Genomic DNA, 18,520 nt, shown 5'->3' on the forward strand with positions numbered 1-18,520 from the left:
CAGTGCCCGGCCTGAACAGCAATGGAACAGCAAACTGTGGCGACGGGACGTGACGTCTCCGTTCCCTTCCTTCAGGGAACGAGGGTTACATACGTAACCGAGACGTTCCCTTTCAGTCGGTCACTACGACGTCACGTCGTGACCGACGAATTGGGAATCCCTACCAAAACGCCACTGCAGCTGAACCCTTCCAGTGCCTGCAAAAGCCCTCCGCCCTCCACATAAGGGGCGGAACCTAAGGCGAAATGCAGAAGGCCGGTCACTACCTGTTCCTTAACCCACGATAGTGAAGCAGCGAACTGGGAGAAGCGTCTAAACTGAGCGGAGCTAGAACACTGCGGAAGCCATCCCCTAAGAAGGTTAAATGGATGACATAAAAATATATGAAACAACCGACAGGTTGCTCAAATAAAGTCTCTGAACAATACATGGTATGTTGAGAGATGCAGAGCAGGCTCTGCTAAGGAAAAACGTGGAGGATTAGAACCCCACGGACTATACACACAAATGAACCCCACGTAGGGGACAAATGTGGATGCCTAGCCTACACAGGTTTACAGAGAATACATCAGTGATAGGTTGACAGCGGATGCTCCGCAACACCAGCTATCAGGGCGGTGGAGGAGAGGCAAAAACAGTTTTTTAGACGTTTTTGCCCCGATGGCCTTCCATAATGGTGCAAATGTGCAGCACCAAAATAGAGGCTCCAAGCCGACACACGAGCCGACCCTCGGCATTCTTAACTAGTTAGTAGAAAGAACCCGAGTGGAAACCGGTTCGACACGAACACTATAGAATCTTGTGAACGTATTAGGTGTCGCCCAGCCTGCAGCTCTACAAATATCTGTTAGCGAGGAACCGCGAGCCAGTGCCCAAGATGATGCCACACTGCGAGTAGAGTGGGCACGTAAATTAAATGGACAAGGCACATTCTGCTTTTGATATGCAAGGGCTATAGTATCCACAATCCAATGGGACATCCTCTGCTTGGTGACAGCTTTTCCTTTCTGCTGACCACCGTAACAAACAAAGAGCTGATCTGAGGTCCTAAAACTTTGCGTCCTGTCTATATACACACGTAGTGCACGAACAGGACATAACAAAGCCATGGCTGGTTCTGCCTCCTCCAAAGGCAGTGCTTGGAGATTCACCACTTGATCTCTGAAAGGAGTGGTGGGGACTTTGGGCACAAAGCCGGGCCGGGGTCTCAGTGTTACGCTGGATGCAGCCGGCCCGAACTGAAGGCACGATTCATCGACCGAAAATGCATGAATATCCCCTATCCTCTTAACAGAAGCCAAAGCAAGGAGAGTTAAAGTTTTCATTGTAAGAAACTTAACACTCACACTATGCAGAGGCTCGAATGGGGCTTCCTGGAGTGATTTCAGCACCAAGGACAGGTCCCAAGGAGGAATAGAGGGGGGACGCGAAGGATTCAGTCTTCGAGCGCCTCTGAGAAATCTAATGACTAGGTCGTGCTGACCCACTGTTCTACCGTTTACGGGTGAATGGTGAGCTGATATCGCAGCGATATCGACTTTAATAGTGGATGGTGACAGCCTATTCTCCAAGCGACGCTGGAGATATAAAAGCACAACACTAATCGGGCATTCTCGGGGGTTTTCACTTCGGGAAGAACACCAGTCGACAAACAGGTTCCATTTAAGCGCGTAAGCCTGTCTCGTAGACGGCGCTCGCGCAGCAGCAATAGTGTTAGATACCTCTTGCGGTAAATCACTCATATCCTCCGTGCCCCGTCCAGAGACCACACATGGAGGTTCCACAGGTCGGGGCGCGGGTGCCATAATGTGCCCTCTTGTTGAGAAAGAAGGTCCTTCCTCAGGGGAATCTTCCACGGAGGGGCTGTCGCGAGGAGAGAGAGTTCTGGAAACCAGCTCCTGGTTGTCCAATACGGTGCCACCAACAGCACGCTCTCCTCGTCCTCCCGGATTTTGCATAAGGTTTGCGCAATGAGGCTCACCGGAGGGAACGCGTATTTGCGCATGTTTCGCGGCCAGCTGTGTGCCAATGCATCCACGCCGAGCGAGTCGTCGGCTAGTGAATAGAACAGGCGACAATGGGTCGTCTCTGGGGAAGCAAACAGATCTATCTGCGCTTTGCCGAAACGTCTCCAAATTTGCTGAACCGCAATGGGGTGGAGTCGCCATTCGCCGGGACGCGCAGCCCGAGAGAGCGCATCCGCCTCTACATTGAGCGTGCCCGGGATGTAAATGGCACGAAGAGACCTCAAATTCTTCTGACTCCAAGTGAGGAGGTGACGGGCGAGATGCGACAGGTGACGCGAGCGTAAACCGCCTTGACGATTGATGTACGCCACGGTCGCAGTGTTGTCTGTACGAACTAATACATCTTTGCCCCGTAACTCGTTGCTGAAACGGACGAGCGCAAGATATACAGCCCACATTTCCCGGCAGTTTATGTGCCAATGCAGCTGGGGTGTCGTCCAGACCCCCGAAGCCGCAAGCCCATCGTACGTGGCCCCCCACCCCGTGTCTGACGCATCTGTGCATACTATCGCGTGCCTGGAGACCTGTCTCAGAGGCACACCGGCTCGGAGAAACGCACGGTCTGACCACGGAGTGAAAGTGCGACGACACGCAGGTGTAATGATAACACGGTGAATGCCGCGCAACCACGCTCTCCTCGGGACTCGATCGTGAAGCCAACGCTGAAGCGGTCGCATATGAAGCAGTCCGAGCGGAGTTACAGCTGCGGCTGCTGCCATATGCCCCAAAAGCTTCTGAAATTGTTTCAGCGGGACCGCGCTCTTGCTCTTGAATGTATTCAGGCAAGTCAGAATCGACTGTACACGCGCTTCTGTTAGACGAGCTGTCAAATCGATCGAGTCCAGTTCCATACCGAGAAAAGAGATTCTCTGCACGGGGCAAAGCTTGCTCTTTTCCCAGTTGACCCGAAGACCCAAACGAGCGAGGTGTTTTAAAGTTAAATCTCTGTGATCGCACAGCGTCTGACGTGTTTGAGCTATTATTAGCCAATCGTCCAGATACGCGAGAATGCGCACACCTCTCTCTCTCAGGGGTTGTAAAGCCCCCTCCACTACTTTGGTGAATACACGGGGCGACAGAGAGAGCCCGAATGGGAGGACTTTGTACTGGTATGCTCGCCCCTCGAACGCAAAGCGGAGAAACGGCCTGTGTCGGGGGAGAATCGATACGTGAAAGTACGCGTCCTTCAGGTCGATAGATGCGAACCAATCGTTTGGACGAATGCATGGAAATATGCGTTTGGGCGTCAGCATTTTGAACGGCATTCTGTGAAGTGCACGGTTCAGCGAACGCAGGTCCAGGATCGGTCGCAAGCCGCCGCTTTTCTTGGGTACAATAAAGTAAGGGCTGTAAAACCCCGACCTCATCTCGGCTGGAGGGACCGGCTGAATCGCGTCTTTCGCCAATAAGACAGCGATCTCCGCACGGAGGACGTGCGCATCGGCAGCTCTCACCGTAGTGAAACGAACGCCGGAGAATTTGGGGGGACGCCGGGCAAATTGGATCGCATAGCCGAGACGAATCGTGCGTAAAAGCCAACGCGACGGGCTGGGAAGCTGTTCCCACGCCCCCAGATACCGTGCGAGAGGGACTAAAGGCACGATCGGTGTACCCGCGGCGGGCGCAACGGAGGTGATCGCCGGTGTGTGCGTAACGGCCGCACCGACAGCAGTGTTGTGTGTGATAACACTCACCTGAGTCCGTTGCTGGGTGGTTGAGTAAGGGAGGCTCTGCTGAAGACACCTCACACCACTCGATGCACCCTCTGGCGAAGGAGGAGGGAGACGATGGGTTATGAGCCCGTAGCTGTCTCCTACCGGCTGAGAGCGCGGTGGGGTTATGAGCCCGTGCGTCGCTCTCGTTCTCCTCTGATGAGTCGGAGAACGAGGGGGGGTTATGAGCCCTCTCGTATCTCCGGAGCTCATCTGAAGACCTAGAGATGGAAGTGGAATTCGCTCTTTTTGTGGATTTGTGGGTGCCGACTGAAAAGTCGGCGGAACAGAAAAATGAAACAAAAGATTCCCCAACCGGCCCTCCTCCGGTGGGGGGAGTGGTGCCTTCACCATCTCCCGAAGAGCGATCCCCTCCATCTCTAGGTCGCCCGTCTCAGGGCCGCTTTGATCTTCTTTTACCACCCTTTGCAGCGGGCTGAGCGGGCGGGGCGGGCTGCTGACGACCGGTTCCTCGCTTCTTAGAAGAGCCCCGGGGAGGAACGGAGGCGGCCGCCGCAGGACGCCCTCGGCGAGGAGCAGGCTGAGGCGCCGACGTGGATGGGGCAGGCGCAGGACGCTTCCGACGTGGCATGATCTGAGCGATGGCCTCAGTCTGCTTCTTGGCCGCGGAGAATTGCTGGGCAAACTCCTCGACCGTCTCGCCGAACAGGCCGGTCTGGGAAACCGGAGCATTCAGGAGCCGGGTTTTATCAGCGTCCTTCATGTCCGCCAGACACAGCCAGAGATGGCGTTCCTGGACTACCAGGGTAGACATCGCACGCCCGACGGCGCGTGCGGTGACCTTGGTCGCACGAAGCGCCAGATCAGTAGCCGCACGTAGTTCAGAGAACTCCGCCGAGTCGTGACCTCCCGCGTGCAGATCCCTCAGAGCCTTAGCCTGATGGACCTGCAGCAATGCCATGGCATGCAGGGCAGAGGCTGCCTCCCCACAAGCCTTGTAAGCAGCACCGGACAGCGCCGAAGACTGCTTACAGGCCCGTGAGGGGAGAGTAGGCTGGTCCCGCCAGGAGGAAGCGACACCGGCCGGACACAACTGCATCGCGACCGGGCGCTCCACTGACGGGATACCAGTGTACCCCTTGGCATCTCCACCCTCGAGAGAGGTGAGAGGTGAAGGCTGATACGGCCGGTTCCGGGCGGAAAACGGGGTTTTCCACGACCGCGTCAGCTCTTCATGCACCTCGGGGAAGAAAGGCACCGGGGGCGAGGACTGAGAAGCCCTGGCACCCCCGAAGAACCAATCATCGAGGCGGGACGGTTCAGGTGGGGGAGGTTTAGTCCACTCCAAGCCGACCGCCTCCGCCGCCCGAGCGAGCATGGCTGCCATCTCAGGGTCGAACGCAGAAGCCGCAACCTGGCCCGAAGGCGGGAGCGGATCCGGATCGACGTCTGAGGCTGACAACCCCCCCTCCGACGTTACGGTGGATATCGCGTCAGGTGGAGGCTCGACAGAGCGCGAGGACACCGTAGAACACGGGCCGCTCGTCTCCATCGGGACCTCCGCTGGCAACGGATCAGGGCGCTGGGAGCTACTGGACGAACCAGCAGACCGACCCAGCACCGTTATACGGAGGTCATCCTTCGCCAATCTGGTAGCTGCGCCCTTAGCAGCACCAGACTGGGAAGGCGGGGGCCGTTGCCGGAGGAACGACACCCGTCTCCGCAAATCCGCTATAGTCATGCCCTCACAGATGGGGCATGAACTATCACGCAACGCTGCCTCTGCGTGCTGGAGCCCCAGACACGAGAGACAACGCTTGTGGCCATCCTGGGGGGCGATAAACACACCGCATCCAGAAACGGAGCACGGACGGAAATCCATCTTTAAAAAGACGACCCCGACCGTGACACGAATGAGTGGCTGTCTTTAAAAAGACACAAAGCTCAAACGTGCTGCTCTTTTAGGGAAATCACTCTTTTGTGCGAGCTGGTGAAACACACAGGGAGAGGCAAACGCACTCACTCGAACTCAAGTCCTAAATTAAGAGACAGAGAGAGAGAGAAAGGGTGGAAAAAAACACTGCGAGCCTCCGCTGAGGTGTCTTTGCCCAACCAACTTCAGCAAGCTGAGACTTTTCTTCCCAGAACAGGATCTACGAAGATCAGTTAGAATAGCTTCTCGTGAGCAGATGTCTGCCGGCTTCGAAGCAATAAAGCTGATTTGGTATTATGCACCTGTGCCTTATATACGCACCTGGCGGGGCGGCGCCGGCATTATGCAAATACCTGCATGCCAAGTTCATTGGCGTTTTTGATAGTTCTCGAAGTAGATAGGTCACCCGCGAAGCGGTTCCCAATTCGTCGGTCACGACGTGACGTCGTAGTGACCGACTGAAAGGGAACTCATATATTGTGCAGCAAACAGAAAACTGGAAAACACACAAGAAGAGATCTTTATAGGATTTTTGTAGTCCTGCTTCTGTCAAGTTGTAGTTTGTTTGGACTGCAAAGTGGACTTCAAAGTGTATAACTTAATCTGATGAACACTGAGAACACGGTGGCTTACAGAGGACAAACATCATCATTAACGCAAACGCGTTTTACATATTAAATACTTTGGTGCTCTCTTGTGACCACTCACATATACAACATACACCTGAGGACACAAATATATTCTAACAAATACGATTACCACTACCACTAGTTCAACAAATATATACACTTGTGCATTGTGGTAAAGGTGTTTACAATTACAACGTAAGACAAATGTTTGCTTTTGAAATGTGTTTGTTATATTGTGACTGTGGTGTTTCATTTTGAAAGAGATTTGAGGCATAGCATCTTGCATAAAACACTACAGGTGTGCATCTTAAGACAAAACAATGTCACCGATATATATTATAGATTAGCCAGGACAAGGTGTTTTAAAATTTAAGCCGCTCAAACTTGCATTTTAGTCTGGGACTAGGATAAGCCCTGTCCAGGAAATCTTTCACATCAGATTTCATTTTAGTAAAATTTCCTGAACAGCAGCAATCTCATCCTGTAATATACATATCATAATCAAACTGTAATAAATGGTCAAAGTATTTTGTGTGAATCGTTAACGCGTAGACGCATCCCCTTTAAATCGCTTGTGCTCGTCAACCGCCTTTTGCTTACGAGAAGACGGTCACTTCCTGCTGGTGACAACTCGTTCTCAGGTGAATTGAACTTGAAACCGTTTCTGAACTTGTATTTGCATAGGAAAGACAACGTTCTGTGAGAGAAATGTATTGTCTTCATTAAATTTAGACGCTTTCTGAACGATGAAGTGATGTAAGGTTAGGACAACGGAAATGCATGTTGCCTTCAAATCGTTCGTGCTCGTCAAATAACCCCCTTTTAGAGGTCTACACAGAAGACCCGAAGACCCGGGACCTGACCCGAGACCCGTACGGGTTCTCTTTAAACTAATATATTTTTTTTATTTGAGATTACTCAATCATTTTAATGCTTACCTGTCCATTTTCCTTCTGCCGGTTTCCTTCTGCCAACGTGGAAGACGATCAAATTTTCCTAGAAAAAAGAGAGAAATAAATTGGTTAACTGTCAGAAAAATATATATTGTTATTGTTTTGAACTTACCTTGGAGTAGGGGCATCTCACTTACTCTATTAGGTATTGGGGGTGGGGAAGTGATTTGGTACAGTCACCTTATATCACATATCTTCACTTCAGATTGGTAACCGTGTCTATACTCCTACCTGAAGCCCACACTTCCTGTACCTGTAGTATTATACACTATACAATAGAGTAAGATATAAAGTATAAAAATACAGTGAGATTTAAAGTACTTGAGGTGGGGACTAAGATCCTTTCTTCCTTAAAGTCTTCCAGGGTAAATTTGCAATATCCCCTACTAGCGGGTATTACCTGCCCGTCACACAGGCTAGCGTGTATAATATATGTCATCCTAATGTTTTTAACGGCATAAACGTCTAATTTATGCGAGGCTCTTTTCGCGATTGCTAACGAATACCATGAAAGGCACCGACTATATAACGTGGGCTGCTATCACCGTAGAGATGCAACCGGTGCCCCTGCCAGATTACGTTTATTTGGCAGGAGTGATTTCTTGCCACCACACCAGCGTGTGACGCGGTCGCGCCCGCGCCCGAGAAACACCGAGATCATCTCTTATAGCCATAATCCTATTTTCCATGCTCCCAAATTTTTAACACCTACTTAATATGCTAGTATACATGCAAGGCATTAATGTAATAAAATATTGAAATCTGTAAGGAAGTGAATGCTGGTGTATGTGTACTGTAGTTGCATGTTAGGGTTACCATACATGTGCATGCATTTATATTGAGTTGTGATATCTGATGTGTTGTGTAATTATGTTTTGTTTAATGTTGTGTTATGTCAAAATGAATTAATATTTATTTATTAATTTATTTATTACACAGGTAATGAAACCATTTGGTAATGATCTTGTACCAGTGCCTTCTGGGTCATTGGCTACTGGACTGACTAAAGCTGTACTTGTTACCATCTACAAAGACAAGACAGAAACATGCAGAAAGATTTTCCACATCAGTGATGCCTCACAGCTTTTGCACTGCGACTTCTTCCGGTGGAACACGGTTTATAAAGTGGGAGGAGTTGGATCTGGGTCCAACCTCGCCCCCTGGATGTTGTGTTCTGCAGTGAGGACCTTCTTGAGTGTTGCGCATGTGAATTTTTTTTAAAAAGTGGAGGGGCGGTTCTTTTCAAAAATTTGAGAAAATCTTCCGCTATACCTTTAAAGTTGCCATGAAACGGAAGTAGCGATTGCCTTATTTTCCCCGTGGTGACGTATATCCGAATGAAACGGCTTTTGAGATGAAATAAGGCAGGGCTGGATTTGAATTTGCCCATCGAGATCAGATTGGATCGTTTGAAGTTGGGTCGTGTTGCTAATCGCTGCGATCTTCTCCTGGACCCCGCCCACCTGCCATACCATATGAACGAAAGTGAAGAGAGATCGTTTTGAGGAGGGGAGGAGATTTGTATTTTTGATTAAAGATTATGAGCACACACAATTTTTTTTTAAATAATGAAGCTCACAGATAAGTCATTTGTTAATAATACCACAATATATATAATTATATATAGACTTTAATAATTAATGATACAACACCAAAGAATACTATTTTATATATTGTTGAAGTTGAACTTTTGGGACACCAGACTCTGTTGGGGCTCTTTTATCTATGTCTTCGTGGATTCTCGGCTAGTTTCCGTACATCTTCCTCTCTCCAGAGCGCATGTTTCTTCCTTTATAAGTCTTTTCCAGCTCTCTCTCCTTCTTTGCTATTTCTCTCTCTCTCTCTCTCTCTCTCTCTCTCTCTCTCTCTCTCTGCACAGAATAAGCGATAACTATCAAAAATCTGCTTATTACAGAAAACTGTTTTCATGCGTTTACATGCAAATCAATAAACCGGTTATGCAGACAACTGCGTTTAAATGGGACTTGAAGACAGTTTTCTCGCAAGCAGTGACGACACCACCTATAGTACACAATAATCGTTCGAAAAGTCAACGGCATATCTGTCTTAAGCTGTACTGTTGTATCTCTTCTCGTGCATGTAAACGCACTCATTGTGTAGCAGCTTTTGCCATTAACGGCCATCAAGGTCTCAATCTTCTCCAGAAGTTAACTCACCTGCTCAGAGTTTTTCACATCCTTGTTATTGAAGACCACAAATCCACCACTGCATTTACGAACGGTCTTTGTCTGAGCTGGCAATGACATTATTTGAAGATTTCCCCTCCAGACGATCCTCGGGTGTAAACAAAATAACTGTGTACTTCCAAACGTCTTTTCCAAACATGTTCTCAATCAACTTATGCATGTTCTTCTCCTCACTGGTTAAGTTCCCTACAGTTAGGACGTGCAGAAACACATGGGGTCCTGGATTATAGAGCGAGACAGATTTTAAGATCTCCCTGATCACCGGTTTTTCCATTCGGTTGATCTTAACCATTCCTGGAGTGTCGATTATGGCCACAAATCGGCCACTGATGTTTCCAGAAGCCCTTTCACAGATCTCTGTGACTCTGCTCAGCAGCATGTCTGTGTTGAAAGCGTTGCACTTGAGGATGGTGTTTCTAGAAGAGCTTTTACCCGATCCTCTCAAACCTAGTAACAGGATGCGCAATTCTTCTCTCTCACCTCAGTTTAGTTCAGTTCGAGTAAATAAATAAATAACATTTAAAAACATTTGAATAAAATAAACATGATAGCTATGCTCAAATCTCAGCCCTCCCTCCTCTCCCACTATCATTCACTAACCTTATAACCTGTGGGTAGAAACTGTGCCTAAAACGTGATGTGCGCGTAGGAATGCTCTGCAAACGTCTCCCTGATGGAAGTTGGGAGAAGAGATTATGTGCCGGGTGACTAACGTCCCGTATCATACTTTTTAGTACTGCGTACATTTTTTTGAGCGATTCTAGGGGAACCCCAATAATTTTAGATGCAGTTTTAACCACTTTTGTCAAACGATTCAGATCATATGAAGTAGCCTTGCCAAACCACACTGTAATGTTGCCTGTCAATATACTCTCAATTGTACAGCAATAAAAAGTTTGTCAAATATTAGTTGACACACCATATTTCTTGAGACACCTAAAAAAATAAAGCCTCTGATGTGCCTTGTTAATAGCACAATTGATATGTAAGGACCATAAAAGGGAGTCTGAAATGTGGATGCCTAAAAACTTAAAATCATTTACAATTTTAACGGCAGAGTTGTTAATGTAGACAGGTGAATGTGTGGGTTTATTTCTTCTAAAGTCTATTATGACCTCCTTAGTTTTCCCCACATTAAGGGGCAGATTATTTCTCTCACACCACATGATCAAATTATTCACCTCGTCCCTATAGGCACTTTCATTATTGCTGTCAATGATCCTACCACAGTACTATCGTCTGCAAATTTCACAATACTATTTGTTGGATGTTTTGCAATACAATCATAGGTGTACAGTACAGGCTAATAAAGGACTAAGACAGCAACCTTGAGATGCTCCGGTATTTAACACTATGGAGGCTGAGTATGTATTGCCAACTCTAACTGTCTGAGGAAGTGCAAATATTGTAATGTTACAGTAGTATTATTGCTATTTGCCACTGCTGGTATTACAATAACTACAAGTTCATGTATATAGATAAATTCAACAAGTTGTTTAATAATATTGCACAATTAACCAATGAAACATTGCATTCTTCACATTTTTTGGAGGTTAGCATTGCAGTGTTGTAATTGTTTCTACCACTTTGTACAATTTTCTTTTCAAAATGAATTATTATATTGTGTAATGGTTTTGTTCTGTGTTTACTTGTGTTCTGTGTATTTTTGTATTTTGGACTTTTATTTTGATACCCTGCTCTGTTCTGACTTTTATTTTGATATTCATCATGCCATGTCACAGTTCACACTTCCTGTCTGTCTGTATATAAGTCACTTCCTGTTCACCTGTTCCTGGCTGAATATTATACATAGTAAGCCCAACCTGTTACCTGTCTGATTCTGATATCTGTTGATCTGTTAAACCTGTTACCTGTATCTGTTCCTGTTTTTTGACCATTGCCTGTATTTTGGATTCTGCCTGTTTTGCTGCCTGCCTTGAACCTTTGCCTGTACTTGGATTCTGTTTGTGGATTACCCTGTTTGGATTTGGTTGCTGGCTCTTTATGGGATTTTACTTAATAAACACCTTTTGCACATGGATTCACCTTCTCATCGCTTTCTTTAAAGCACCCGTTACAGAATATTCAGCCATAAACCGGAATCCAGCAAAGGTCAGTAATCTCCCACCAGCACCATGAAACCTGTTTATGCACTACTTGCACTCCGTCAGAACCACCGTCCGATTGAGGAATATGTTAAGGATTTTTTGGACTTGAGTTACAAGGTACATTTTGATGACATTACTCTGAAGAACCTGTTCTATAATGCTTTGGACGAATGGCCGCGCTTGTGTATGCCACGTGATATGTCTGCCTGGTCCCTAGAGAGTTATATTGACTTTGCTTTGTTACTGTGTGGCTCACCATTTACTGTGGGTGTTGCGGATACACCTCCAGTGAATTTACACAACCCATCAAGCCATTTCATGCCGGTTCTGCCCAAACCTGAATATGTCATGCCTGATCATAAAATGGCCGCCACCATGCTTGCTCCCAAAATGGCCGCCATCCTGCCTGTCCCTAAAATGGCCGCCATCCTGCCCGTTCCCAAAATGGCCGCCATCCTGCCTGTCTCTGCACCTGTTCTCGAGAGAGCTACAACCATTCCTGCACCTGAGCTTCAGAGGGCCGTCGTCACCACCACACCAGCACTTAGGAGGGCTATCATTCACCCTGCACCTGCCATCAAAATGGCCGCCATGCCTGAACCAGCTACCGCTGAGGTATGTCTTCTTGAATATATACTACCTGAATTCGCCATAGCCCTGTGGTGCGTTTTGTCTGCCTTCTGTTTGTTTGTTCCCGAGGTTCCTCAAAACCCTGAATCTGACCTGCCCGTCTCATCTGACCTGCCCGTCTCATCTGATCTGCCCGTCTCATCTGATCTGCCCGTCTCATCTGATCTGCCCGTCTCATCTGATCTGCCCGTCTCATCTGATCTGCCCGTCTCATCTGATCTGCCCGTCTCATCTGATCTGCCCGTCTCATCTGATCTGCCCGTCTCATCTGATCTGCCCGTCTCATCTGATCTGCCCGTCTCATCTGATCTGCCCGTCTCACCTGATCTGCCCGACTCACCTGATCTGCCCGACTCACCTGATCTGCCCGACTCACCTGACCTGCCCGACTCACCTGATCTGCCCGACTCACCTGATCTGCCCGACTCACCTGACCTGCCCGATTCACCTGACCTGCCTGATTCACCTGATCTGCCTGATTCACCTGATCCGCCCGACTCCTCTGATTCGTCTGTCCTGCCCGACTCATCTGATTCGTCTGTCCTGCCCGACTCATCTGATTCGTCTGTCCTGCCCGACTCATCTGATTCGTCTGTCCTGCCCGACTCATCTGATTCGTCTGTCCTGCCCGACTCATCTGATTCGTCTGTCCTGCCCGACTCATCTGATTCGTCTGTCCTGCCCGACTCATCTGATTCGTCTGTCCTGCCCGACTCATCTGATTCGTCTGTCCTGCCCGACTCATCTGATTCGTCTGTCCTGCCCGACTCATCTGATTCGTCTGTCCTGCCCGACTCATCTGATTCGTCTGTCCTGCCCGACTCATCTGATTCGTCTGTCCTGCCCGACTCATCTGATTCGTCTGTCCTGCCCGACTCATCTGATTCGTCTGTCCTGCCCGACTCATCTGATTCGTCTGTCCTGCCCGACTCATCTGATTCGTCTGTCCTGCCCGACTCATCTGATTCGTCTGTCCTGCCCGACTCATCTGATTCGTCTGTCCTGCCCGACTCATCTGATTCGTCTGTCCTGCCCGACTCATCTGATTCGTCTGTCCTGCCCGACTCATCTGATTCATCTGATTCGTCTGTCCTGCCCGACTCACCTGTCTTGTCTGTCCTGCCCGACTCACCTGTCTTGTCTGATTCACCTGGCTCAACTGACTATTCGGATTCATCTGGTCCACCACCTGGGACATCGCCACCCTGGGCTTTGGGAGCTTTCCCAAGTTTTTTTTGGGGGGGGGTAGTACCCGGACACAGGGAGGAGGCAGAGGACACCAAGGCGGAGGCCGAAGTGTGCTCGGACCCTTCCTTTCCCTGTGTTCTAGGTCTATTCCTGCCCCATGACCCAGGTCCTAGCCTGCCCCATGACCCAGGTCCTAGCCTGCCCCATGACCCAGGTCCTAGCCTGCCCCATGACCCAGGTCCTAGCCTGCCCCATGACCCAGGTCCTAGCCTGCCCCATGACCCAGGTCCTAGCCTGCCCCATGACCCAGGTCCTAGCCTGCCCCATGACCCAGGTCCTAGCCTGCCCCATGACCCAGGTCCTAGCCTGCCCCATGACCCAGGTCCTAGCCTGCCCCATGACCCAGGTCCTAGCCTGCCCCATGTTCCTGGACCATACTGGCCATATGACCCAGGACCTCTCCTGAACTGCCCTGCCTTCGCCAAGAGGTCCTGGCCCGCCCGCCCACCCTCTATTGGACTGTATGTTTTGTTTGTTGGGCTCCGGGAGTCGCCCTTTAGAGGGGGGGTTCTGTAATGGTTTTGTTCTGTGTTTACTTGTGTTCTGTGTATTTTTGTATTTTGGACTTTTATTTTGATACCCTGCTCTGTTCTGACTTTTATTTTGATATTCATCATGCCATGTCACAGTTCACACTTCCTGTCTGTCTGTATATAAGTCACTTCCTGTTCACCTGTTCCTGGCTGAATATTATACATAGTAAGCCCAACCTGTTACCTGTCTGATTCTGATATCTGTTGATCTGTTAAACCTGTTACTTGTATCTGTTCCTGTTTTTTGACCATTGCCTGTATTTTGGATTCTGCCTGTTTTGCTGCCTGCCTTGAACCTTTGCCTGTACTTGGATTCTGTTTGTGGATTACCCTGTTTGGATTTGGTTGCTGGCCCTTTATGGGATTTTACTTAATAAACACCTTTTGCACATGGATTCACATCTTCATCGCTTTCTTTAAAGCACCCGTTACATATTGTTGCGTAACATATATGGCAATTCATATCTTTTTCTATTTTCATAAACTGTACATGAATATTTTGTATAGGTTTGAGCTGATTTGCATTCTCTGCATGAGATAAGAGATGTAAACTGGGGTCAGGAAAATGTTTTGCATATATTGCATTTGGTACGACATTAAAAATATATTAATTATACTATGTTGTGCACATTTGTATCCTGCTTTGAAGCTATATTTAAAAAAAGCTATTTTTAGAGTAAATTATATGTTTAGTAGTGGCTGATTCACAGTATTGGGTGAATGTGAATGAAGCATTTGAGAGGAAATTCCTTTGTGAATTAAAGCAGGTTGCTCATAAATAAATTCCTTGCATGGACTTGTTTTATTTTTATGTATTGGTTTCATATATGTAACGTAGAAAAGAGGATGAGAAATATTTTGAAAGCTAAATTAAAACTTTATGAAGACTCAACGCATAAAAGAAAGTAATCCAATTCACAACTTTAAATTGAAGTAATAACAGTGCGTTACTAAAACAAACATGACTCACCATATTTTAAAAACTCATTTAGTCTATTATAGACTGCATTTAGTATATTTATTATTATTTTTTTAGGTCTTAATTTAGTTTAAAAGCTTTTCTCTTGTCACATTCACTCAGATAGTGGATTGGTAGTCATAAAACATCCCTATGATAATCAACCAAACTGATTTATTTTAAAAATGTCACTTGCACATGCTGTTCTGCTAAGAGTAATGCATTATTTTTATCTCCGAAGAGTCTTATTTTTTTATCAGATTTATAAAAGACAGATTATTACTACTTTCCGAAAAAGCTGTCAGAGCGAGTCACGAGCAGGCAACACACACAAAACATTTACCACTATCTTTGGATAACTTACGATTTACTATATGTTCATGTTGTTTACATTATATGCAATTACGTGCCCATTGCCAACAAAACAGACATCTGATGCAGTTTTACATACCGTCTCTGCGGCTCATGTTGCAGCTCACTAGGACAACGTTTAACATACACACTTGCACAACTCTGCTTCTACCCCCAGATAAACAAACGACATCCATTGTTCCCATAATGCTGGGTTCTTTCACCCAAACAACAACATACTTCTTTGGTTACATTGAATTCATGTCAGCTCTTGGTTGTTTTGTGTGTATACTTCAACTGTACTTCCTGCACTGCAACATATTCAGTAGTCGAGGAATTTAGCACTATCCAACTATTTAACTGTTGAAATACCTTTAACCCCCCCCCCCCCAATATGAATTATCAAATGGATTTGATGTCTAAAGAGGATGTGAAATGTGACCCAGTTTGTAAAAACCCAACTAAAGTTATTTTTGTGATTTAGGGGTGAGCGAGGCACAAACTTGCATATTATACAGAGCCGATGGAATGTCTGCTTTTGGTCTTTAACTCTCACTGTCAGAAGATGATCTCCTGTGAATTTGTGAAAAGTTTTGATGCGTTTTTATGGAAAGAAATTAGTGTTTTCAAGGCAGGAACGTAAATTTCTTCATCTTTTTGGTTGTTTTTTTTTTTCGATTTCTGAGTTAGGTGTGTAAGTCAAATCTATAATTCCGCTACTACTATCCACTTACCCAACTTATAAAAAACTGATAAATAATTTAAAAACAGTTAAAACTCTGTGTAGGTTTGAACGTCGTTCTGAATCTGATCTCTAACAAAAGTTATTTACAAAAATGCAATTATTTCAGCTTTTTGTTAACTTCTTTAATTGTTGAAGAAACCTACCCATATTTGAGAGGTGATAAAAAGAGATAGGATGTCCTTTCATTTTATATCTTGTATGTTTATATATTTATAGAAAATAACTCTTTGTTAAACATTTGTGTAAATCACAAAAAATGTGGGCAGGCAACTTTTAAAAAAAAGCTGGCGGGGAATGGGTTAATTGTGCAGCCCTTTCAAAAAAAAATCTATTTATATGCATTCATGCATAATACAAGGATGGTTAGATGAAGGATCATAGATGGATGAATATGTGGATATTTACAATATTATAGGCAGAAATATAAACAATATCCACCTTTAGTATATACTGAATTGTATTGAATTATTTGTGTTTAAACAATTTTTTTAGCAGGTGTTACATCGAACCTTCTGTTTATTACAATTAACCCCAGCTATGGGTTAAGTTGTAACATTTGCACTCATGTTACTGTTGATGTAAATGTGTAATAATGGTATAGGTCCCACAAACAAACTTTAAGTGTTCATTTGTAGTAGAGATGTGCATGTTGCTTGTTTAAAAAATATGAATCTAACTTAAATATTTTTTGAATGAAAGAGCCAAAGCCAAAAAGCGTTATTTTGTGCCCCACTTTCCACTACTGTTTTCTATACATAACATAATGTAAAGAACATTCTGTGAAAATATAACCTTGATATTTTTAATACTGCCTGAATAAGGTCAAGTCAAATTTTGAAAATTTTTAATACCTTCCAGAAAATGGTTTTCTTTAAATATATAAACAAACAATACAGGGAGTGCAGAATTATTAGGCAAGTTGTATTTTTGAGTATTACTTTTGTTATTGTACAACTACAGTGCTTTTGGTCAATTCAAAATGTTAACAAACCCTCAAACCTGAACATTTAAGTAGTAAAAGTGAAATTTTGCTTTATTAAGAGAATATTTCTATGTACATCATTATTAGGCAACTATTAGTGTGCAGAATTATTAGGCAACTAAATGAAAAACAAAGATTTTACCATCTCACTTGTTTTTTTCAACTGTTAAAGTGAGAATAATAAACAAACTCTACATTTATAAAAAAAATAAAACAATAAAATAAAAAAATATATAGACTCAGTGACCAATATAGCCACCCTTCTTTTCGATAAAAGTCACAGGCCTTTCATTCACTGATTCAGTCAGTTTCTTGATCTGGTCTGAACCAACATTTTGTGCAGACGCAACCACAGCCTCCCAGACACTGTTCAGAGAGGCGTACGGTTTACCTTCACTGTAAATGTCCTGCTTAAGAAGGGATCAAAAGGTCTCAATAGGGTTTAAGTCAGGTGAAGAAGGGGCCATGTCATTAGTTTTTCATCTCTAATGCCTTTACTGGCCAGCCATGCAGTGGAGTACTTGTGATATATGTGATGGAGCGTTGTATTACAAAATAATCAGTCTTCTTGAAAGATGCAAACTTTTTCCTGTACCACTGCTTGAAGAAAGTGTCTTCTACATTACAGGCAGGCAGGCACAGACAGGTATTATTAAACATGAGCTTGTTGGACCTTTTTGGGTTGAAAATGAAAATAAAAAACAACTCTCAGACCTACTGCCAATTTTTAGAAGACACTTTCTTCAAGCAGTGGTACAGGAAAAAATCTGCATCTTTCAATAAGACTTTTTTATGCAAGACAACTCTTCAGCACATGCATCAAAGTACTCAACTGAGTGGCTGGCCAGTAAAGGCCTTAGAGATGAAAAACTAATGACATGGCCCCTTCTTTTTTATCACCTCTCAAATATGGGTAGGTTTCTTCAAAAACACCCAATTTTGAGCAAAAAGTTGAGATAATTCCATTTTTGTGAAGGACTTTTGATAGAGATCAGATGCAGAGCGATCTTTAAAAACCACATGAAGTTCTTTCTACTTCCGGGTTGTATAAGTTGCAGAAGTGTGCCACCTGGTGGATAATAGCGGTATTGCGGAAAGCAATTCTCGTCATTGGCAGGGAAGTGCCCTCTCTCAATCAACGAGTTATTTCGTCAATGGGGGCGAAAGAGTTAAAGGGGGGTGCGTGATTTTTGAAAAACACTTTGGTAAAGGGAATCAGGCCTACCAAAACACAGTTGTAGCCAATCAGTAGTGTAAGGGGCGTGTCTACTAACCGACATTGTTGCCTGGGTTGTGTATGTGTGGGGTGGGTCTATCAAAAGAAAGTTCAGATTCTACTGGGTAGTGGCATGTTTGTTTAGGTAATTTCAAATGTCAACATTGGCTTTCAGAGATCATGCACCTCGCCTTTAACAGGTTTGATAGTTTAATGTCTGTATACAGCAGACTACAGTAAACTAAATATAAATATATCCGGATGCCTTTCTCTCTTATCAACATTAAGAGCTCAATGGTTCATTATAAATCTTTACTTTTCTCTGTT

At 45.5% G+C, this 18,520-nt stretch overlaps 1 pseudogene; it reads right to left on the minus strand.

The window, feature by feature from the left end:
* Positions 1-6,704: 6,704 nt before the first annotated feature.
* LOC141361566 (GTPase IMAP family member 9-like) lies at positions 6,705-13,358 on the minus strand (annotated as a pseudogene).
* Between the last annotated feature and the right edge of the window lie 5,162 nt (positions 13,359-18,520).

Source organism: Misgurnus anguillicaudatus, chromosome 24, assembly GCF_027580225.2.
Source record: "Misgurnus anguillicaudatus chromosome 24, ASM2758022v2, whole genome shotgun sequence".
NCBI lineage: Eukaryota > Metazoa > Chordata > Actinopteri > Cypriniformes > Cobitidae > Misgurnus > Misgurnus anguillicaudatus.